At 50.6% G+C, this 22,930-nt stretch overlaps 3 long non-coding RNA genes across 5 annotated transcripts; 2 read left to right on the top strand and 1 right to left on the bottom strand.

The window, feature by feature from the left end:
* The first annotated feature begins 1,093 nt into the window (after positions 1–1,093).
* LOC135305811 (uncharacterized) lies at positions 1,094–9,812 on the top strand. The gene is made up of 3 exons (XR_010366793.1): positions 1,094–1,403; positions 2,395–2,527; positions 9,442–9,812. It is a non-coding gene; the product is annotated as an uncharacterized LOC135305811 (long non-coding RNA).
* Positions 7,822–12,048, bottom strand: LOC135305810 (uncharacterized). Of its 3 annotated transcripts, XR_010366790.1 has the most exons (4): positions 11,896–12,048; positions 11,600–11,783; positions 8,306–8,513; positions 7,822–7,988 (listed from the first exon to the last, which is right to left on the bottom strand). It is a non-coding gene; the product is annotated as an uncharacterized LOC135305810 (long non-coding RNA). The 3 variants fall into 3 exon arrangements; XR_010366789.1 differs by lacking the exon at positions 7,822–7,988 and having other exon boundaries at positions 8,250–8,513; XR_010366791.1 differs by lacking the exons at positions 7,822–7,988; positions 8,306–8,513 and adding an exon at positions 11,105–11,283.
* Positions 12,049–12,170: 122 nt separating this feature from the next.
* On the top strand, positions 12,171–15,338 carry LOC135305808 (uncharacterized). The gene is made up of 2 exons (XR_010366788.1): positions 12,171–12,387; positions 12,726–15,338. It is a non-coding gene; the product is annotated as an uncharacterized LOC135305808 (long non-coding RNA).
* The last annotated feature ends 7,592 nt before the right edge of the window (positions 15,339–22,930 follow it).

The raw sequence follows: 22,930 nt of genomic DNA, 5'->3' as shown, positions 1-22,930 counted from the left end.
CTCCCGCTGTCCGGGGCTTGCAGGTGAACCCCAAGGGTGGCAGAATCTTGGCCGAGCCGGCCCGGCCCGGGGCTGCTCCTGGGGCCCGGTGGATCCTGGCTGGGCCCGGGCTGGTGGCGGGGCAGGGCTCGGTAGCGCCCAGGTGTTGGCAACCGCAGCCATGGCCCGGCCCGGCCTCGGCCCCGCGGCCTCCCCTGCCCTGCCCAGCAGCCGATGGGGCCTGGGGGGCTCCCTGGGAAGGGGCCCGGCCCCACGGCAGGAGCCGCCTGGCCCGGCCCGGCTGAGATGGGGGCTGGGCCAGCCTTGTTACCTCTTTGCTGGCCAGAAGGGAAAGAGACCCTCCCACGCTTTTTCATCTTCATCTTCACAGAGTCATGTACAGTTTCCTTAGTGGTTTAACAGATTGTCAGTTCTCAAATGTAGTGACTTATTGTTTTTTTGTCCGACATGGGGGAAACTGCTAACAGCTTTTCTTAGGACATCACTTCCATGATGCAAAACCACCAGAACAGCACAGAGCTCCTTTGTCCATATGTAGTGGTCATGTGCCCAAGGCCTCAAAACCCCACCTTGGGAGATCTCTGGGCCCTCTCCAAGGTGTTTTCAAATGAAAACATTCAGCTCATGGTCTAAGAAAATCACCAGAGGACAGGTTCAGCCTGGCCTGCCTGTCATGGCTACTTTTGTCTGGGAGCAATCCTTGGATATATGGAATTTGGGAGGTCAAATTCTACTTTTGGCCATGGCCCTTGGACATGTTCTTTTCCGTAGGAATGAAGGAACAGAGCCCCAGTGTTTCAGGGGCAGATGCAAAGTGACCACTATTGGTCAAGGCTAGCCAGAGCTGGCAGGTTTTGTTCTGAGATATACCCTTTCATACAGGAATTTTTTTAGGGAGAGTGCCAATTTCAGCAATGAGCATCTGAGAAGAGGGATGGTTCATTACCATAGGAAGGAAAGCACAGAGCCCCAGTGTTCCAGGAGCTGATGAGAGGCAGCCCTTGACATCCCAAGATCAGCCAGACCTGTCAGGTGGTCCCTGGGAGGCCAAGCCAGCCAGACCTGTTCCATGTTCCCTCGCTTCCATGGGGCCCCACAGTCTCCCAATGGTCCCTTGTTTCCATAAGGCCCTGAGGTGTCATAATCCCCCCTTGGTGACACGAGGCCCTGAAGTGTCAGAATGGTCTCCATGGTTCCATCAGGCCCCACGGAGTCATAATGGTCTCTGGGTTCCATGAAGCCCCGCTGTGTCACCACGGCCCCTTGGTTCCATGGGCTTCAGTGGTGCCACAATGATCCCCTTGGTTCCATGAGTGCCCCATGGTGTCACAGTGATCTCCATGGGTTATGATGAGGGCAGTGATACAAGTGAGACAGTGACGAATCAAAAATGGGAGGAGATGGTAATGATGTACAGCATAAAAGAGAGAATTTTGGCTTGGCAAGCTTGTACATGAGGTGACGGGGGTCAAGCCTGGCACTCCATACCCTGCACAGTTATTTTTGCTTATGCGCTATTATTAGAACCAAGTTGTTCCTTATTTTAACCAAATATTGTCAATATTTCAAGTGTATTCAATTTTTTATATATTAAGCTACTTAATTAAAATTGCTGTTACATTTAATTTTGTTTGGTTTTTTTGATGGGATAATTGGGCGAATATAACACTGCCCTGGGGCATCTGAGTAATGGGTGGTTTGTAGTGATGTTGTTCATATTGAAATCAGTCAAGTTTGTGGACTTATTTCCAGCATGAAAACAAGCCCTGTTTTGCTGGTTGTATGAGGGGAAAAAATTATTTCAGGCAGAGAGAGGATAGAAAGAGGTGAGAGACCACTGAATTTTTTCCATGTGGCTGCAGGGAGGGAGAACAGTTGTGGTGTGGAGATGCGTTGTTAATGTAAAAGCAACAAAAGCAGCCCAAACAGTGAATGAGCATCACTTGAGCTGCACCTCTGCCAGTTAGGGATGGATCCCTCCTGCTCCTTCCCATGCCTGAGGCGCCTGTGTGGGGCTGGTTGTCCCTGTCATTTACCTTTCAATTGCACAACAAACAACAAGTTTCTTGGAAAACAGTTGGCTTTTCAGACTCTCCCAGGCATTCAAGTGAGTCCAGAAGATGTGGGGATGAGCTGATAAGTGGCTTTGGATGGTCTTGGCTGTTGGGTGTTGCTGTGTTTCCTGATGCTCCAAAGCAATCCCTGGCAGGCTGCTTTTGTGGAAGGCAGAACAGCTCAAGAGAAAAATGTGCTTGAAATTACCTGTTCTGGGGAAATGCAATCACTGCGAATTTTCTGCTAGGAACTGCTTGTGAACAAAGATGGAGCCTGAATGAGGGATCTGCCCTTGTGGGGGTGCCTTACACTGACACAAAGCTCTCTGTGCCTCTCCAGAGGGTTGTCACCCTACAGAAAGTTGTCACTTGAGGAATCTCCTGGCAGGGCAGGGAGAGGGATTTGACATCACAGCTGCGTGCCTGGGAAAAACGTCGAGGCAAATTCTCCTTTTCTGGCCAGGAAAGCCAGGGTGAGTGCCTGCTGTGTTCCACGAGGAGGAAATCAATTGCTGAGGGATTTCTGCTGGGAGATTTGTGCTTTATGAAATTCATGCCAGGGGCAGAGGACTGGGGAGCTGCCAACGATAGCATTGTCTTCCTCCCCTCTACTGCTTTAATTGTTTGCAATGATTTAATAAGCAGCACTATTCTTCCCTGCAGCAAACATAGGCATGTGCATTTTACTACCTTTATTAGGGCCCCTGTTTGGAATTTCTTTGCTGTATTTCCTTTGCAAGCTTGGTCCAAAACTTGGAGGAGTTGGTGTGAGAACTGGACTTTGTGCTGTCAACATTCTGAGTGTTGAGCTAGCACCAAATCCATGCAACTATATGGGAATGAAATAATAAGAACAAATGCCATGATTTAAACAAGGAAATGCTCCTGGCTTTGGCATTTAATGCTCACAAATGCACACTAGGAGAGGAAGAGCAAATCAGGTACAAGCTCCCAGTACTTACAGAAGAATGAATGGAAGTAACTTCCTGTTTAGGCTGGAAATTAGGAGAACATTTGTACCCATCAGAAGGGTGTCGAACTGGAGCAGCTGCCTAGTGACAACAGACAAGTGGAGAAGTGAAACCCCAAATTAAAGGCTTTGAGTGTCAAGGTTTTTGGATGTTGGGGTCTTCAGAAGTAGATCTTGAGTCCCACGGGCAATGCAGGCGGCTTCCCAGGGGAGCATCTCTGTCCCGTGCCAGGGCCCTGCTGCCCTGGTCCCACAGAGTGATTTGGGGGGTACCTGATGGCCCAGCAGAGCTTGGGGAAATGCCTCAATGTTTGTTGGATTTGAATGGCATTTGGGTCAAACTGAGTTTCTCGTCTGAGGGATGGAGTCTTGAACTCTCACAGGTTTTGCTTGAACACTCCTTTAATCAGTCCCCCACCCCAAAAACCCCCAGCAGATCCCTGCTCCTCCCTCTCTGTGTCTCCCACAGCTGTGATCCTCAGAGCTTTTCCCTTACACTAAAAGAACTGGAAATTGGCTGGGATTAGTTGCCTCTTGGCAACAAAATCGTCTCCTATTGTGCAGCTCAGGGGGAAGGAACCTCTTCCTCCCTTCAGTTTTCTGCAACAAAGTGTTTTGTTCCTCTTTGTGAAGAACTAGGAAGAAACACTTTTTTTTAAGCTGAGGGAGCCCAATTCAATTCCCTTATAATTTTGAGCAAAATAGCCAAGTTACTTATGTTGAAAGTCACTCCAAAATTTTGAAGAGACCTTTTTAGAAAATATTTCTCTTGGTGACTGATTACGAGTGGGTATGGGAAGAAACTCTTTGCCTTCAACCACTCAAAGCAGTAATTTCTTCCCAAAGAGTAGATGTAATTTCATTTGCTGGGTGAAAAAAAATAAGTAGTAGTGGACCAAAGGAGCTTCAAGCTGATCTCCATTTGCTGTCAATGACTGAATTAAATGCACAGGGTTCCTATCAGCTCTGCCAGACAAAACATTGCTTTTGGGTTATTGGAGGTTTTGTTGGAAGTCTTTGTAGCATGAACAGTTCATGGACTTATCTCTGCTGGCTTCAGTCATTCCTGCTGTCCGTCATATCTTGCTATTATAAGGCAGCTCTTTTCATTATGTTGTCTTTTAATTCAGATATCTGAGCCTTTTTCTACTTCTAGTCCCAGTTTTCAGGAGGACAAACATTTTCTTATCTGTGAGTGTATTCAGTGGTGGCCACACAAGTGAAGGCAAGGAGCTGGCAGGTGATAATTTATGAAACTTTCTCTAATGGGATAAACTCAGCATTCAATTTCCATCTCCTTAGAAATCTTTATTTCTTTTCTTGTCTCTTGTGCACTTTGTGGCTGGTCTGAGTTTAGTGCTTGGAAATGCAATTCTATGGATCCCAATTCTTTTGAGAGAGAATAGTCTTGTACACAAAGCCAAATAAATTGAACTTTTCAATATTAGAGCAGTTTGACATCCAGGCTTGGAGACCTGGCAGTGGTTAGTATCTGGCCAGCCTCAGAACACAGAGTTCATCTGATTTAGGTGAAATTTAATTCGTTGGAGACAAAGTAAAATTGCCTCTTATTTGCTCAGCCCTAAAAATCCATCTGAAGCTGATTGCCAAGAATTGCTGCTGAGTGATGGGATTAACCCCTGCAATGGCACCATGAAATGAAAGACTGGGAGAGGAATATTAAACAATGACATTTCCAACCACGTGCAGGCCCTGGAGTTCTGCTCTTGGCTTGGTGCTGTCAAAGGGGCTGCTTTTGATGGTTTTAGAGGCACTAACCTGGGCAGTGAAATGCACGTCAGGCACCAATTGCATCTCTGGTGTCTGCAAGTGCCTTTATCTCCCTTCATGCTCCTCAAAACCGAAATCCTGCAAGGACCAAGTGAATCTGAGACTTTGGAAAGGCCCAATAGTGACAGATTTTGGTGAGATTTGAGTCAGGAGATGGAAGCAGCAGCAGAAGGTGCTGTAATCTTCATGCCTACGCTCTCCTGCATGCTGGTGCAGTGTAAAGGAGGGATTCCATAAAGCACCTTCTGTAGCTCCTGAGGGAAAAAAAGTGGCAAGTTCATTAATTTCTTAGAGTTTCAGGCATGTTTGGCTGTGCTGCACCTCGGGGCCAGGCTCTGCCTCTCTCTGCTCCAGCTGGTGCTTCCAAACTGCCCTCTGTGAGTTTTATTTGCAAACCACCTCTCTGACCAGCTTCCACTTTGCTTTAAAAATTCAGCACCACGTTTGTGGCTGAACAGGTCCCAGAGCTGGGGAGGAGGATTTGAGATGCAATTGAGATGACAAAGTTGTTACAGCGGGGAAAATGTCACATCCCTCCTGTGCCTGGAGCTGCTAATCTTGTTCTGAACGTTGAAAACCTCTTCAGCTGCTCTCATTATACCTCAGTTTGATTACTGCTTTGATTTCACACCTCTTTCATGCAGGCTTTTCCTCTCTCCTTAGCTGGAATTGTCAGGCCTGAGAAGAGAAATTTTGTTGAGCCTTGGGACAGTTCCTGCTGGGGTCGGCTGTTGATTGTCTCTGCCCCAGCACGGGAAAAAGTGGTTCTGGGTAGGCCGCGCTCTCGAAGAAGGAGTCTGGACTCTTGCTTTCGGTCTTCAGTCGAGTTTATTATTTCTTATCTACAAAGATTTTCTGTCTGTCCAGCCGAGGTCTGTTCAGCAGGACAGCCAAAGGCACTCTCTCCCGCCCACGAGGCGGTTGTCTCTTTTATAATGAAAATTACGTATTCGATATTTACCTTTACTTCCCAATACTTTCTGCCCTTGTTGGCAAGTGTCCTCTTTCTATGAACCAATCCACACATGCCAACATCATCCTGAACATGGATGCCAAGGAGAAGAAAGAAGAAGGACAGGGCACGCCCAAATTCCTCCATTTTGGGACTCCTGATCCATGTACAGAATTCTAGACCCCCCTGTACAATACATAAAACCCCCCTGTACAGTGCATTCTAACTTAAGTTCTAACAAGTGAATAACATCCCCTCACCATTTAGACATGAAATTCCCTCATCTCCTCACCTTCAGGTGTCATTTCTTTAAAAGGATCAAAGTCAAGCCACCAGGTACTTTTGGCAACATTCCAGGGCCTCCGAGCCCCCCAAGGGTTGTCTCGGTAGCTCTGGACATCCGGAGTGACGTACTGAGCTCCCACAGTTCCCATATATCCCTGCTCCTAAAGCTGCTTTGAATTATCTTGGGAACCTGAGCATGAGATAAACTGTCAGGACTTTAGTGAGAGGAAAAGTAAGGCACAGAAGCCAAAGTGTAAATGCAGAGTCTGGAGACTCTGTTGTGGGGATCTGGGCCCCGCAAACTCACGTTGTTCTCTATGAATGGCTTGTTCCTTCTGTATCTCCTCCTGAAATTTCTGAGCACCAGGGCTGGTGCTGGAACTGCAGCCACACAAACTCCCCATGGATCTGTGTGGGACCCAGTGGGAATCATTGATTTGCTGCTTTTGATGAAAAGTTGTGACATGAGCCTCAGTGTCAGGGAGGTGACACCTTAATGCTGCTGCTGCCAGACAGTGCCCACACACCGTGTCTGGAGACAGCTCTGGAGAAGATGAAGAAAAACCAGGATTAAATCCCATGTGCTACTGAGCTCTATCAGAAACGGCTTAGAGTGAAGTCTGTGAAGTGACTGGGGAGAGCTGGGTGAAAGGGACAGCTCTGAGAAATGTGTGGTACATCAGGGATGTCCTAATACTGATCTTTGCACAGAGATGAAAACTTGTCAGTTTGCATGGCCTGAATGTCTGGTTCTGGAAATTCTGCATTGCACAAGATGTGCTGAGCTCATCTGGCTCTGAAATATCATCTCTGCACCTTAGCCAGGAACAGCATCAGAGTTCTGAACAGATTCATCAAAATCAGTCATAACCCAGAGGCAAACCTTGGCAATACACATCTGTGGCAGGTGAGGAGACCAAAAGCTTCCATTCTTGTTCTTGCAGAATGAATTCAGCAATAAAATAATCCTCTCTCTTGGCATTAAAATACTTTAGTTTCAGCTCTGCCCCAGACTCAGTGTCAAGTATTTCTCGTGGTGCTTGGGGGTAGGTTCTCCCCCTGGAGCCCTCTGCAGGTTGATGCTAATTCCAGATGTTCCCTCAGGTTCAGATGTTTTGCTGCCTGAGCAGAGTGTGCAGAACAGGGATTACAAGCACTGACATTTGCTGTGCTAGAAAGTGCAAGGGACAAATTTGTGCCAATGAAGGTCACACCTTGAACTAGGAGGATCAATTCTTGTTGTGCTCAGAGGAGTCTGGGGAGAGAGGGGGTTTCCAAAGGAAATCTTGGTCCATGTAGGGCTGAGGCTCCCTCCAGGCTGGCTCCAGCCCCTCAGGGTGCCCAGGAGCAGGGCTTGCCCACAGCCCAGTGCTCCCTCCTTAGCCCTGGGGCTGCCCAGGGAAGAGCCATGGCTGAGGCTCTGCAGGAGCACACAGGCTCAGCCCTGCTCCAACATGGGATCCATGGGCCAGGGCACGCTGGGCTTTGCCCCTACAACTCCCAAGTGTGTCCAGAGAAACTGCAAGGAGAGGCTCATCTCTGTCAGTGGTTCCCCTCTGTGCACAGGGACCCCCACTCCTGGGGTGGCTGTGCCAGGGACCTCCAGCCCTGGGAACCTGGAGCAAGTGGAAACAACCACTTTGTAAAATGCTGCCTGTGCCTGAAGCAAATGCAAGGAGAACTGGGGTGTGAAAAATAAAATTTGTTTATTACAGAAGAACAGCAGGAAAAATACTGAACATATTTACATTGTAAGAACATTTGCAACAACAACAATCGATAGAACATATATACATAAAAACCTACCTAACAAAAATATGTGAAACGTATTTACAGAAATCAAAAATAGCCCTAAAATCTACATTCTAAAGAACAACAACAAACTGTAGAACATATATACAAAGCTTGGTGTCTCTGTCTGTGCTGTCCATCGCACCTGGAAGAAAAGCAAATGGCACGGTCACTCCAGTCAGGCACAGAGGGCTCTTGCATGTGCCCCCAGGCTGGCACATGCTGGCCCAGCAGCAGGACTCTGCTACCAGAACTGAGCCTGGCTGGGTCTGGGACGGAGCTTGTGTGGAGCAAAGCAGGCACAGGACAGGCTGTGGATGGCCACCAGAATCCAGTGCCCTGGGTACAATGTCCCTGAGCAGGGAGCACCCAGCCCAGCCCCAGCCTGGCAGCCGGAGACCCACTCTGCCTGTCCTGCTGCTGGCATTGGTCTTCATGCCAAGATCAGGGCTTCTTCCTCACCTTTTTAATCAATATCCATGTCCTCAATGGACTCTTCCATATCCACATCCATCTCTTCTTCCTCATCCACATACACGTCCATCTCTTCTTCCTCCTCCACATCCACATCCATCTCTTCCTCTCAAGCGTCTTCTCCGTCTATTTCCATCTCCTCCTCCGTATCAATCTTTGTATCTACCTCCATCTCATCCTCTCTGTCTGGGACAGCCTGCAGAGGTAGCAAAACCTCAGAGCGGGGTCCCTGTCCCACTCCATCCCCACAGAGCTCCAGCCCACCCGGGCAGGTGGGGGGTGTCCACCTCCATGGAATGGCACCATACCTTCCTCAGAACAAAGAGGAGCATCCTGCAGGGCTGGATGACAAAATCCAGGCACTAAGGACCTTTCAGGACTGAATGGGTTATCAGGGGGCAGGTGAAAAGCAGAGTGGGCAGGAGCAGGGTGAAGAGCATGTGAACACAACGAACAACGGTTGTGTTGTGCCCTTTGCTGGGCACTGGATGTTCCAGCTGGAGCGTGGGCTGTGACATCACAGTTCCCAGGCTCCATCTGAAGTGGACAGTGGAGACCATGGAATGATGGAGTCCCTGAACGGTTGGGCTTGCAAGGGAGCCTGAAGAACAACATCTTGTTCCCAGCTGAGCAGTCTTCCCCCAGAGCGTGCTGCTCAGAGCCCTGTACCCAAGGATGGGGCATGCACAGCCTCTGTGCACAGCCTGGGCCAGTGCCCCACCACCCCCAGTGGAAAAGAGCAGCTTCCTTAGATGCAGCTTCAATCAACCTGCTGCAGTTGAAAGCCATCCCCACTTGTCCTGTCAGCACAGGCCCTGCTGAACACTCTGTCCCCTTCTTTCCTGCGGGACCCTTCCAGTCCTGCACAGCCACAGGGAGGCCTCCCAGTGTCTCCTCTCTCCAGGCTGAGCATCCCCAGCCCCACTTGCCCAGCAGTCAGTCACATCATGGCCAGTCAAGGATGCAGGGTAGCAAATAGCATCAGGAACTGAGAGATGCAAGCTTTAGACCCACGTTTGCCTCTAAATGTACAAAATTAATAACAGTGGAGAGGAAGATGGTGGGACACTGGTTCTGTTCTAACTGGTGATTTATTTTTCTTCTTTTCTGTCATGCTGCCCCAGGTTTTTCAGTTTGAAAGGAAGCTTGGCACGATGTCCATTGTCTTCTCCATTTGTGAAACACCAAGCGGAGTCTGGGCAGGCTGATACGCAGAGCAAAACCTGAAAATATACTAGTGATCCTGAGCCTAGGGGATGCAGCTAAACCCAGCCAAAAGGAATTTCTGGAAAGCTGATCCTGGTTTACATTATCTTGAGTTTGGCTTTGCCAACTTCACCAGTCATTTATGAAAAAGCAAACAAAAAACTCAAACCAAATCAGACAAAACCCCAAATCAATCAAACAAACAAACAAACAAACAAACAAACCCATGAAGCAAACCAATCAAACAAATAGATAAAAAACCCCAAATAAAACCAAAGGAAATGAAGAGTTAGTATTAGTTGCAAGGATAGCACAGCAGGCAAATGGCTGCTTCCCACAGGATCACCATCAAAAGCCACATAGAACAGCTGCTCCAAAATATACCCAAGAGGAGAAAAAGAAAAAGTGATGCATGGCAACTTTGGGGGCAGCTCCACATTCAGGTGAAGGATGAGCACGCAGTGGTACAGATCCAGCATTGCCCACCCTCCAGGCTGCTGTTTGCTCCTGATGAAAGCCCCTTGCAGGACTGTGGCCCCTCTCAGTGCAGTGTCAGTCACTGCCAGAGCTCTCAGCTGAGCCACTGGCATTTGCAGAGTGACATCCAGCCGCAATCCTGCTGCCTGCTGAGCATCTGTGGAAGATCCTGAGCATCTTCATGCCTAGGACCACAAAACAGCTCAGGATTTCTCTGAACTGCTTTTCAGGAGAGGTTTCCATATCCCCGTGAGATCTGCTCATCCTTCAACACGTATCACTTGATGTACAATGATGCATTTGTGTTCCTTTCCTTCCTCCTGTGTGCCAGTGAGAAACCATCCATGTGACTGGAGGACATTGTGTGCAGGGAAATTGATTCCTGGCTTGCCATTTTGCTTCACTGTCACTCAGCTGAGCATGGTCCTTATCTAAGAAGGACTTAGAACTTGCAACAAGTGATAAATTAACCTGCTCCACTCTCCTTAGCATGGGTGTGATGAGTGTTAAGGAAAGCAGCGAGCGCTTGCCAGGATGGGAGCTTGTTCTTTGCCAGGGAGGAGGGAGAAAATCTTGCTTGGAGTAAATAAAGCAACTCTGCTTCCCCAGGAAGAGAAGCAATTAAACATGTGAGTGCTGCATGGGATGATTTGCACAAAGATTGTCTACAATGCAGGAATGTTCCCAATAAACCATGCTTCTCCTGACCTTCATTTTTCTGGGTTTCCACCACATGGTAGAAGAGACAATCAATGAAAAAAAAGCAAAACAACTTGTGGGGAGACGTTTTTTTCCTTTCTTCAGGCTTCCTCTTTCTTTTGTTCCCTCCAGAGCTCTCACTACATTTCTGCTGTGGTTTGGAGCACGTGCTTCCCTGGGCTTCTTTTGGCTCTGGGTGTCCTGGACACTCTTAATTGTGGATTTTTTCCCCTTCATCTACTTCTGACCTCCAGCCCTGGGAACCTGGAGCAAGTGGAAACTACACCTTGGCAATATGCTGCCTGTGCCTGAAGCAAATGCAAGGAGAACTGGGGTGTGAAAAATAAAATTTGTTTATTACAGAAGAACAGCAGCAAAAATACAGAAGATATTTACATTGCAAGAATATTTGTAACAACAACAATCGATAGAACATATATACATAAAAACCTATCTAACAAAAACATGTATGAAACATATTTACAGAAGACAAAAAGCCCTAAAACTAATATCCCAAAGACAACATCAAAGTGTAAAACGCATGTAGAAAAAGGTGGCATCTCTCTCCATGATGTACACCGCAACTGGAAGAAAAGCAAATGCCACGGTCACTCCAGTCAGGCACAGAGGGCTCTTGCATGTGCCCCCATGCTGGCAGACACTGGCCCAGCAGCAGGACTCTGCTACCAGAACTGAGCCTGGCTGGGTCTGGGACGGAGCTTGTATGGAGCAAGCAGGCACAGGACAGGCTGCGGATGGCCACCAGAATCCAGTGCCCTGGGTACAATGTCCCTGAGCAGGGAGCACCCAGCCCAGCCCCAGCCTGGCAGCAGGAGACCCACTCTGCCTGTCCTGCTGCTGGCATTGCTCTTCATGCCAAGATCATGGCCTCTTCCTCACCTTTTTAATCAATGTCCATGTCCTCAATGGACTCTTCCATATCCACATCCATCTCTTCTTCCACCGTCACCTCCACCTCCACCTCCATCTCCTCCTCCCCAGTGTCTTCTCCCTCCGTCTCCATGTCCTCCTCTCTATCAATCTCTATATCCACCTCCATCTCCTCTTCTCCATCTGGGACAGCCTGCAGAGGCAGCAAAACCTCAGAGTGGGCTCCCTGTCCCACTCCATGCCCACAGAGCTCCAGCCCACCCGGGCAGGTGGGGAGTGTCCACCTCCATGGAATGGCACCATACCTTCCTCAGGACAAATGGGAGCATCCTGCAGGGTGGGATGATGAAATCAGAGGCACTAAGGATCTTTCAGGACTGAGGAAAGCTGACAAGCAGAGTGGGCAGGAGCAAGGTGCAGAGTGTGCGAACACAGCAGCCAAGGGTTGTGTTGTGCCCTTTGCTGGGCGCTGGACGTTCCAGCTGGAGCGTGGGCTGTGACATCACAGTTCCCAGGCTCCATCTGAAGTGGACAGTGGAGACCATGGAATGATGGAGTCCCTGAACAGTTGGGCTTGCAAGGGAGCCTGAAGAACAACATCTTGTTCCCAGCTGAGCAGTCTTCCCCCAGAGCGTGCTGCTCAGAGCCCTGTACCCAAGGATGGGGCATGCACAGCCTCTGTGCACAGCCTGGGCCAGTGCCCCACCACCCCCAGTGGAAAAGAGCAGCTTCCTTAGATGCAGCTTCAATCAACCTGCTGCAGTTGAAAGCCATCCCCCCTTGTCCTGTCAGCACAGGTCCTGCTGAACACTCTGTCCTGCGGGACCTTCTGTCCTGCTGAACACTTCTTTCCTGCGGGACCCTTCCAGTCCTGCACAGCCACAGGGAGGCCTCCCAGTGTCTCCTCTCTCCAGGCTGAGCATCCCCAGCCCCACTTGCCCAGCAGTCAGTCACATCATGGCCAGTCAAGGATGCAGGGTAGCAAATAGCATCAGGAACTGAGAGATGCAAGCTTTAGACCCACGTTTGCCTCTAAATGTACAAAATTAATAACAGTGGAGAGGAAGATGGTGGGACACTGGTTCTGTTCTAACTGGTGATTTATTTTTTCTTCTTTTCTGTCATGCTGCCCCAGGTTTTTCAGTTTGAAAGGAAGCTTGGCACGATGTCCATTGTCTTCTCCATTTGTGAAACACCAAGCGGAGTCTGGGCAGGCTGATATGCAGAGCAAAACCTGAAAATATACTGGTGATCCTGAGCCTAGGGGATGCAGCTAAACCCAGCCAAAAGGAATTTCTGGAAAGCTGATCCTGGTTTACATTATCTTGAGTTTGGCTTTGCCAACTTCACCAGTCATTTATGAAAAAGCAAACAAAAAACTCAAACCAAATCAGACATAAACCCAAACAAACAAACAAACAAACAAACAAACCCATGAAGCAAACCAATCAAACAAATAGATAAAAGAACCCCAAATAAAACCAAAGGAAATGAAGAGTTAGTACTAGTTGTGAGGATAGCACAGCAGGCAAATGGCTGCTTCCCACAGGATCATCATCAAAAGCCACATAGAACAGCTGCTCCAAAATATACCCAAGAGGAGAAAAAGAAAAAGTGATGCATGGCAACTTTGGGGGCAGCTCCACATTCAGGTGAAGGATGAGCACGCAATGGTACAGATCCAGCATTGCCCACCCTCCAGGCTGCTGTTTGCTCCTGGTGAAAGCCCCTTGCAGGACTGTGGCCCCTCTCAGTGCAGTGTCAGTCACTCCCTGAGCTCTCAGCTGAGCCACTGGCATTTGCAGAGTGACATCCAGGCACAATCCTGCTGCCTGCTGAGCACCTGTGGAAGACCCTGAGCATCTTCATGCCTAGCAGCACAAAACAGCTCAGGATTTCTCTGAACTGGTTTTCAGGAGAGGTTTCCATATCCCTGTGAGATCTGTTCATCCCTCAACATGTATGACTTGATATACAATGATGCATTTGGGTTCCTTCCTTCCTCCTGTGTGCCAGTGAGAAACCATCCATGGGAATGAAGGATGTTGTGTGCAGGGCAATGTATTCCTGGCTTGCCATTTTGCTTCACTGTCACTCAGCTGAACATGGTCCTTATTTAGAAGGACTTTGAAGAAATGGGTAGGAAGTTTGGCTCTGAGAGGAGCAGAAAGCATATTTTCTAGACCACATTGCCAGCAGATGCCCTTTCCCTGGCAGAACAGTGATTGCCACTCATCTTCCTGGGAAGAATGTCAAGACCCATTCAGAGATCCCAGGTTCAGCTGGCCTTTGGCTTTGTCTGCCTCATTTCACACATCCACTTTCAAGGGCCATTAGAAGAGGCACATGTTTGCCTTGCTACCCAGAAGTGCTCTAGTTATTTCCAGGAAAAAAAACAAAAAACAAAAATTGGCTGTCCTGTGGTGTGGTAGAAATCCCATCACAATTGTGACTCTGTGAGCAAAGACAACCGGTGCTTTTTGGGGCTGTAACAGCTGAGAGTGTGGCAGAGCAGGTTTGATATTCCTTTTAGAGCCCTGAAAACATTGTTCCCAAAACAATCTTTCTCTCCTGTCTTCTGTCATCAACTGTGGAACAGAGGAAATGGAAGGGATCAGAGGTTTGTTTACATTTGCGCTTATTTTTAAGTCTTCAAATAGTGTCAGCTCGATGCATGATACTTTAGAAATTGGATGAGTAGCACCTATTTCATCCCAGCGAGAGGTGGGATTGAAGACTTCCAACAACAGAAACACTGGATGTGCAAGAGCTCAGTTTTACACCCCTCACATAAGTAACTTGCTGTACTATTTTCAGCAGCCTCAGCCAGATCGATTAAAATACTGCTCCAAACAACAACAGAATGAAAATATTCCACCAAATGGGGAAAAGGAAGAAAAGTGGGCCGCAGCCCTTTCTTCAGAGCTTGTGTTGATTTTGCCAAGTCAGATGCAAACAAGGTTTGCCATGTTTCTTTCCTAGAAAAATGCAGCTATTGAATAGAAATCTATCTCTGAGGCTGCTAAGTTGGGTGCGATTTTAGACCTGGGAGGAGCAAAACAGGTTCCAGAGAAGCTGTGGTTGTGTTACCCTTGGAAGTGTTCAAGGCCAGGTTGGATGTGGCTTGGAGCAACCTGATCTAGCGGAAGGTGTCCTGAGTCTGGTGAGTCCCTGAAAAGAAACTTTTGTTTTTCCTGAAATGCTGCCTTTGCAAGGGGAGGTCACAACTACCCCACGTAATTTGAAATGCCCTGAGCAGAACCCAACTGTGTTTTCTCACAGGTGGGGAGGGATTTTCACTTGTATTTTATGGGGGATTTTGACAGGGCAGAGCAAGAGCAGCTGAATGTGTTTGACAGGCAAAGAGGGCCAGTGTGGCAGCAGCTGAATTCAATGGAGCTTTTCCTTCTGAGATCCTGTACAACCTGAGGCACTCTGGGGCTCTTGAACCTGGCAGCTGGGCAAGTCAGTCATTGGAACAAGTGATAAATTAACCTGCTCCACTCTCCTTAGTGTGGGTGTGATAAGCCTTAAGTAAACCCCTGAGCACTGCCAGGATGGGAGCTTGTTCTTTGCCAGGGAGGAGGGAGAAAATATTGCTTGGAGTAAATAAAGCAACTCTGCTTCCCCAGGAAGATGAAAATAATATATTAGACATGTGAATGCTGCATGGAATCATTTGCACAAGGCTATATCTTGTCTGCTATGCAGGAATGTTCCCAATAAACCAGGCTTTTCCTGTCCATTATTTTTCTGGGTTTCCACCACATGATACAAGAGACTCTCAAGAGACTCCCGTCCCCCGGGGACCACAGCCTGCCCCAGAGGATGTTCCACGAGATCGACCCCAGAGCCTGACACAGGGACAGGGGGCCGAGGCCCTGGGGGGTGGGACAGGGGGACAGGGACCCCCCAGCAGCATCCCCGTGTCCCCCAGGGCCAGAGCCTGGGCCAGGGCTCCTTCACGCTGCTATGAACGAGGGCTTGAGAGCGCTGAAAAATCCCCAGCAAGGGATCAGCAAAAACCAGATTTAATATTAAGCAACTGCACCGCAAAGTTCCTTGGCAAGAGTCACTCTGCTCCTGACTGGACACTGCAGGCACAGCAAGGAAAAAAAGCAACAACAAAATCAAACCAAACCCAGGCAACCAAACCAGAAATGAAACAAGAACTGTGGCTTTCAATTCTGTGGAAAAGAATTGTCCTTCTCAGCCAGGTGATCATTGCCAAATATGATGTTTCACCTCCAACATTCCCTACTGTGACAGACTGGAGGAGATTGTTGGCTGGAAACATCTTGTGTGTGGCGGAGGAAGGGGCAGGTCCAGCCTTGCCCTGCCCTGGAACCCCAGCACTGCCCTGCCCTGCAACCCCAATCCCCCCAGAGCCTCTATCCCAGCCCAGCAGTGTCTGCCAGTCCCTGGCACAGCACAGGCAATGCTCCACAGCCACTTCTGGAGCCCCAGCCCAGCTCCTGAGTGACCAAATGAGCCCAAGTACCACCTGGGGGAAGGGCCCAGAAAGATCAAGGGGTATTGAAGGCTGACCACAAGGTGAGCACACATCCTGACCCTACCTCCTCTTGGCATTTCCATCTGAACGCTGCTGGAATTCAGGAGTTGATAGCTCTGTGTTTGTGCCTCTCTGTATCTTTTTCGTCTTTCTCACTCTGTGTCTTCTTTGAATTCCCTCCTCTTTCAAATTTTGAGCAACGTTAAATTGAACAGTCTTAGAGTTTGTATAATTGAATGGGAAAAGTTAATGCTTTGAGAAGTGCTTTTTTTGTTGATTGAATGTCATATTAAACCTTTTGCCATAGTTTCTCTGATTTTATAAAGTTCCCAGTAAAGGCTATTTTATTAATTTGAGCTCCCGAGAATCTCTTGTACTGGTATTTCTCCAGTGCCTCCAACTCAGAGGACACAAACAATTGTAATTCCTATTAAAAGTCTCCTTGAGAGAGTTTTTTAGTGGATGGGAGTCAGGGCTTGTCTGTCCTGCTTGGCACAGCCCAGGCAGGGCTTTCCCAGCCACATTCCACACTCCATTGCCCAGCTGGAGCTGCTGGTGCCTCTGAGTTCTGCTGGCCCCGCCCCAGGGACGCTCTCCTTGTCTGCCCATTCCCCCACGGTCTCTGGGCAGGGATGGCCTCAGTGGGGGCTGCTGACATCCTCAGCAACTTGGAGGCTGCTGCTGGATTTCACTGCTCCAGAGGCTTGTTCAGCCTTCAGCTCTTCAGTGCAGGAATTCAGTGTTCCAGGGCTCATTAACATTCATAACACCTTAACAAGCCAAGCCTTTGGGAATAATTTGATTTTAGCTTTCAAATCTTGTGTGGTTAATTCAACACATTTCATAAGTGTATTCAAAGTGAATGTATAATTGAATGAATATTTACAAAGAGAGTGAGAAAACATTTTTTAGGTCCTATTTTTTTTTTCCTGATCATAAATTGATATGTGCAATCTCCAATTGGCACTGAATCCAAGTACCTCCTCATGCAGTTTGAATAGATATGAATAGATATAGCCAACACCTGTCATGGTTTGACCCTAGCACAATGCCAGGGCCTCCATGAAGAGTATATTTCTAAAAGGGTTGCTGTGAGATGTTACCCGGGAACAGAACAAAACAGGCTCCCATTCGGAGATGGAGGGAAAAACACAACATTTTATTAATAACAATATCCATAAAGGAACACACACACAGAGCAAAGAATAAAAACTTTCCAAATACATTCCTCCTCCCCCCTCCCTTTTCTCCACAGAATGACTCCACCATAGATTCCCACCTTTCAGGTAATCAGCTTTCAGTCCATCATCATCTTTTCAAATAATCCACCCTCAAATCCATCGGGGAGAGAGAAGTCCTCCCTTGCACCATAGGCTTCCCCCCCATGTCCAGTGCTCTCACCACTGGACACAGGCCAGGACTGCTTTTAGGGTATCTTGTTTAAGGATACTCTACCCAGTTCCAAAAGCAGCAGTCTCTCAACTTTGGGACACCAGTCCCCCCCCAAATTTACCCCCTGGGGCCGAGGGGCTCGTGAGCAGAGATCTTCCCCTCCACGGAGACAGAGGGCATCCCACACCCTCCTCAGCCGTCTCTGTTCACTCCACTGCTTCACTCTTGGCTCCAAAGTATTGTCTCCCCCTAAATACAGTCTCCAGGTATGGGTCTGTCCATGGCCATACAAGAAAGAGTCCCGCTCAAGGCCACTCCATCACCTCTTCTCACCTAGGATTCTCCTCATCTCTTCCAGTTTTCCTCACACGCAGTCCATCATCTCTCTCTCCTCATTCTGACTCAGGAGGAGCAGTATTTGCAAGGTTTCTATTACTCTACCAAGGGGTTAAAAACTTCGCCTCTGCCTGTCCAGGACTCCCACAGCTGCCGGGCACCTTCTCTCGCCACCTCCCCCGCTTCTGGCCGGCTGAGCCACCAGCACAATCTCTGTCCCTCTCTCCGGGGGGGGGCTACCCAGACATCTCAAATCTCGTCAACCCCTGCATGTTCTCCTCCACCTCTGCAGCTTTTGGGGCTCCCGGCTTCCTCCCTGTCATGGCCTCCCGCTCCCCCACCCAGACACAGCTGGGCAGGGGAGAGGTCGGACCTTACTCACCCACGCCGGATTTACAAAGAGGAAGTTCTCTGGGAATCTCCTGCTTTTAACCCCCGTGTGTTCTCAGAGGCGTATCCAGACCCTTAGTGGCCACATCAAATGCCAATTTTGAATTTGGCCACTGATTGGCCAGACTTAGACTTTTCTAGAAACACATTTCCGGCCAAACCACGACAGATGTGTTGTAATAAACAGACTCCCAGGAGCTTTCTTTTGCTGGCCAGGGTCTGCAGGGCATAGGGGAAGAGGGGGAAAAGGGTGTCTGGGCTCAACAAGCTGCCCAGGCGTGCAGTGTTGCAGATAAAATGGCCAGAAGCCCCTTGGCCTTTGGTGGGTCTGCTGAAGCCTTTGTGCTGCCAACAGAGCAGGTGGGCAGAGGCCGGAGCTGCAGGGATCCCTGTGAGACCGGTACCTGGAGATGGCCACAAGCCCTGTCCCAGGCAGGAACCGCCATCCGTGTCCTCCTGCCTGTGTGCTGCTGTCTGCATTGCTGAGGGCTCCCAGGTGCCTCTGGATGGGGCTCCTCTGGAGCTCCTGTGGGGCTGCGGCGCTGCTGCTGGGCAGCTTGGCCGGGCTGGGGGAGACCCTGAGGGGGGGCCTCCCCCAGCCCGGGGGATGGGGGAGCAGAAGGGATGAGGGGAAGCAGAAGCCCTGACAGGACAAGGCAGTGGGAAGGCACAAGGCGGGTGGGTGAGGGACTGGGTGGCTCTAACGTTGGCCCGGGGGTGGCAGTGGGTTGGAGACAAAGAGACCACTCACCCTGATTTTCATCTCTGCAAACAGAGAGCGCTTATTCTCAAGCCCTTCATTATAAAGAGCCTTTGAAAAACCCAGTCTGGAAAATGTCATGGGTCTGATCTCTACGCCCCTTCAGACTCTGGGCAGTGAAATGCTGCAGCCTTGGGAGAGATGTGACTGGGCGAGGCCTTGTCAGTCACACCAGGGGCTGGTACCGTCACACAGTACAAGCCAGCCTGCGCTGTGACACACAGCAACAGAGTGTAAGGCACAGCTCCGGGTGCTCCCCATGAACCTCAGCTCTGGGAGCACTGTCTGCCCCAAGCTCCAGGGGCTGCAGTGGGAGCCCGGCTGGGCTCTGCCCTGGGGCCATCCTGCAGGGACAGCTGGAAACAGGGAGCATTCAGCTGCCACAAACAGCCAAGCCAGGGCTGCAGGGCAGCTGCTCCAGCACGGACTGCACTGCTGTGTGCTGTGCTCTGGGACTGGGGCTCCCCACACAGGGGACTGGACTGGAGTGCCAGAGGAGACAGAGAAGCTTCAGCTTCAGCTTCAGCCTCACTGAGGTGGGTGCGTGGGCTGGGAAGAGTGGGGAGGCTCAAGGGGATTCACAGAGCTCATCCTGCTGCAAGGACAAGGAAAAGGGAGTGGGAACTCAGCAGTGAGGAGAGCTGACGGCTGGAGAGTGGCTCTGAATGACACTAAAATGCCACTGGACCTCTGAGACATTGCTGCTCCTCAGCCAGTGACAGCATCAGTCCCTAAACCTGGGGCTCAGCCCTCCTTGTGGTCAGGGGCAACAAGGAAGGCCAGCAAGTGATGGAGACAGCAACGGGCTGGGAATTCACTGGGGGAAAAAAGGGAGCAGTTGAGAAGTAAAAGGCAGGTGGGGGAGAGAACTGTTCAGAGAAGGGCTGAGCTACAGCTTGAGCAAGCTGAAAAATGTCATTTGGAGTCATCCCAGATTGATTTCATTTCAGAAGATATTGAACAAGTTTAATTTTTGGGAGGTGTCACTCTGCAAACTTGAGCTGTGTTACCAAAATGCTCAAGCAAGTCTGTGCTGCAGGTGACACCATTTCTTCTTTGGCTGATTCCGGCCCGGTGCTGAGCTCCAGCAGAGCCCTGGCAGAGCCCAGAGCAGCCTCAGCATCCGCAGAGCCCGGCTGCAAGGAGAGAAAGCAGAAACTGCCCGTCAGCTGAGGGCTCCTGTCCCCTTGTCCCAGCTGCCCGTGGTGCCCAGGCCATGCTGGCTGTGCCCAGAGCTGTGCCCAGAGCTGCCCATCAGTGCTGCCTTTGGGAGCAGGGCAGGAGGGCAGGACATGTGCCCAGCCTGCAGCCAGCCATGGCACATCCACCTGCTCAGCAGCTGCCTAGAGCAGGATGCTCCTGTGCTCGCTGCCATCTCCCAAAAGCTCTGATCCCACCCTGCCAAGCACACGGGGACCCACCTCATGCCATCCATGGCTGGAAGAAAAGCTGGTCCCAAACGATGTCCTCAGCCTGCTCCAAGGGCACGGCCCATCCACGCCGCAGCTGCTCTCAAGAACTTCCCGATCCAGACTGGACCAACCAGAATGCTTCCTCTAGAAAAACAAACAACAAATTGTTGAAAATAGATTACAGACAAAAAGGGAAAAAAGAACAAAGGTAAAAATCATATCTCTGTGAGGGGACTGAGGAAGGCCCAAGCCCTGCATGCCAGGGAAAAATCCAGCCATGTGTGAGCAAAGCCCAGGTTTTCTCCCTTCCCCCTGCACTGTCCCCCACAATAACCATGATCCCAAAGCAAACAAGGGCAGTGGAGCTGCCCAAGCCCTTCCTTGCCTGCACAGCAAAGCACCTGTGCACAGATTTGTGAGTCCCACCTCTGCTCCCACCATGGGGGTTTGTTTGTGTTGGGCTGGCTGCCCCAGCCCCAGCCCCAGCCTGAGGCACGGTGGGTGCTGGCGGCTGTTGGCAGGACCAGGAGCCCACTCCCATTTCGTACCCACCCCAGCCCATCCCACCAGCCCTGCCAAAAGCAGCTGGGCAGCCGACTGAAGGATCAGCTGCATCTGCCTCAGCAAAGGGGGTAACCTTTGCTTCCCAGCCAAGCTGGGCAATGCCCAAATCTGGGAGCATTTCCCCACGTGTGGACTCATCTGCAAATTCCCTGCGGAGTTTGGCTTTGAAGAAGGTGCCACAATCAAAGTGCATCACCTTCAACTGCTGGTGGCCAGGTTGAGGAAGAGGTTGTCATCCTTCATGTCATCCTTGATGTCATCCTCGCTGTCTCCTGCAGCAGCAGCCTCCCCGGGTACAGCTTCTCTGGGGGCTCCTTCTCCTTCCCTGGGGTGAGACCAGGCTGTCAGGGCTCTGCCCAGGGCCCCAGCTGTCAGGGAACCAGGACAAGCAAAACCTGCTTGGATGGTGGCCACCAGGGCTGGGCAGAGCAGCTCAGCTCCAGCACAAGGGCTGCATGTTCCCATCCCATGACCCTGGTGCAGTGACACGGGCTGGCTTTCTTTGCTTCTCATTGCCAAGGCATGTGTGCAGCTGTAACTTACCAGGGCCCTGCAGCACAGTGTGCCTGTGGCTCTCTCCCTTCTTCTAGGGCAGATGAACATCCTGCATCCAAGGATGACAGAACACCTCTTCTAATGAGGGTCTGGCCAAGGGGTGCATGGATAAACACCACCCAATCAGATTTTGGCACTCTGGGGAGAGAAACCAGAAACTGCCCGTCAGCTGGAGAAGGCTCCTGTCTGCTTTGCCCCACTATTCCCATGCCCCGGCCATGCTGGATGCGCTCAGAGCTGGGCCTGAACTTTCCCATCAATTCTTGGTTTTGGGGGAGAGCAGGACATGTGCCACCTCCTCAGCAGCTGCCAGAGCAGGATGCTCCCGAGCCCGCTGCTGTCTCCCAGCACTGGTATTCCCCCCGTGCCCAGAGAAGAGGATTCACCTGGAGAGAGCCGTTGTGGCAGTGAGAGCTGGCCCCAGCTGAAGTTCCAGCCCCTCCTGAAAGGCATCTTCCCACAGACCATCTCGTGCAGCAGGATGCCCAGGGACCAGATGGTAGCTGGCTCACCATGGTACCAGCCAAAGCGGGTCCATTCCGGGGGGCTGTATGATGGTGTTCCTGTGGAAATACAGATGGAGTTCATCAGGGGGATGCTGCTGCTCCCAGAGCCTGGCCCCAGCATCCCTGGGTGTGTGGGGGCTGCAGCAGTGGCACAGAGGGTGACCACTGTCCTCTCACCAGCATCTGGGACTGGTGTACAAACTTGGGATTGCAAAAGAAGCCACTGGTGTGGGAAGGGGACAGTGGAAGCCCTGGCTAGGCCTGACCATGACACGCAAAGGAAATACCCACTGCGTGCTGGGGAAAAACCATGCCCTCATTCTCCCTGTCTGCATTGACCCAAACATATTATAAAGGCAAGACAAACAGGGCAAGTGGAGCAGTCCAAGCCCTTCCTCTTGCCTGCACACCAAACCAGCTGGGGCACAGGTTCTGACCTCCCTCTCTGCTACCCTGACCCACGACTGTTTTTGTCAGGCTGGCTGCACCAGCTCAGCCCCAGTCCTGGGCACAGTGGTGGGCAGAGGCTGCCAGCAGGGCTGGAAGATGGCTCCCCACCCAGCCCTGCTCTAAAGCAACTCAGCTGCAGATTCAGTCCCCTGAGTGGCAGCAAAAGGGAGAATCCCCGCTGCCACACCCAGCTTGGGCTGTGAGATGTTGGGCTGTGAGATGCCAGGAGCAGGAGCACAGCCCTGTGTAGGCTCACCTGCAAAGTGAGTGTAGGCTGTCTCTTGCAGGTAGGTGCCACAGCCAAAGTCAATCAATTTGGCTTGCCCGGTGGCCAGGTCAACCAGGATGTTCTCTGGTTTGATGTCGCGGTGCAGGACCCCGCAGCTGGTGCAGTGCCGCACGGCCTCCAGCACCTGGCGGAACAGCTGCCGCGCCACCCCCTCGGACAGGAAGCCCCGTGCT

Source organism: Passer domesticus, chromosome 8 (genome assembly GCF_036417665.1).
Source record: "Passer domesticus isolate bPasDom1 chromosome 8, bPasDom1.hap1, whole genome shotgun sequence".
Taxonomy (NCBI): Eukaryota; Metazoa; Chordata; class Aves; order Passeriformes; family Passeridae; genus Passer; species Passer domesticus.
The sequence above is the reverse complement of the archived record's forward strand: the minus strand, read 5'-3'. Positions and strand labels throughout refer to the sequence as shown.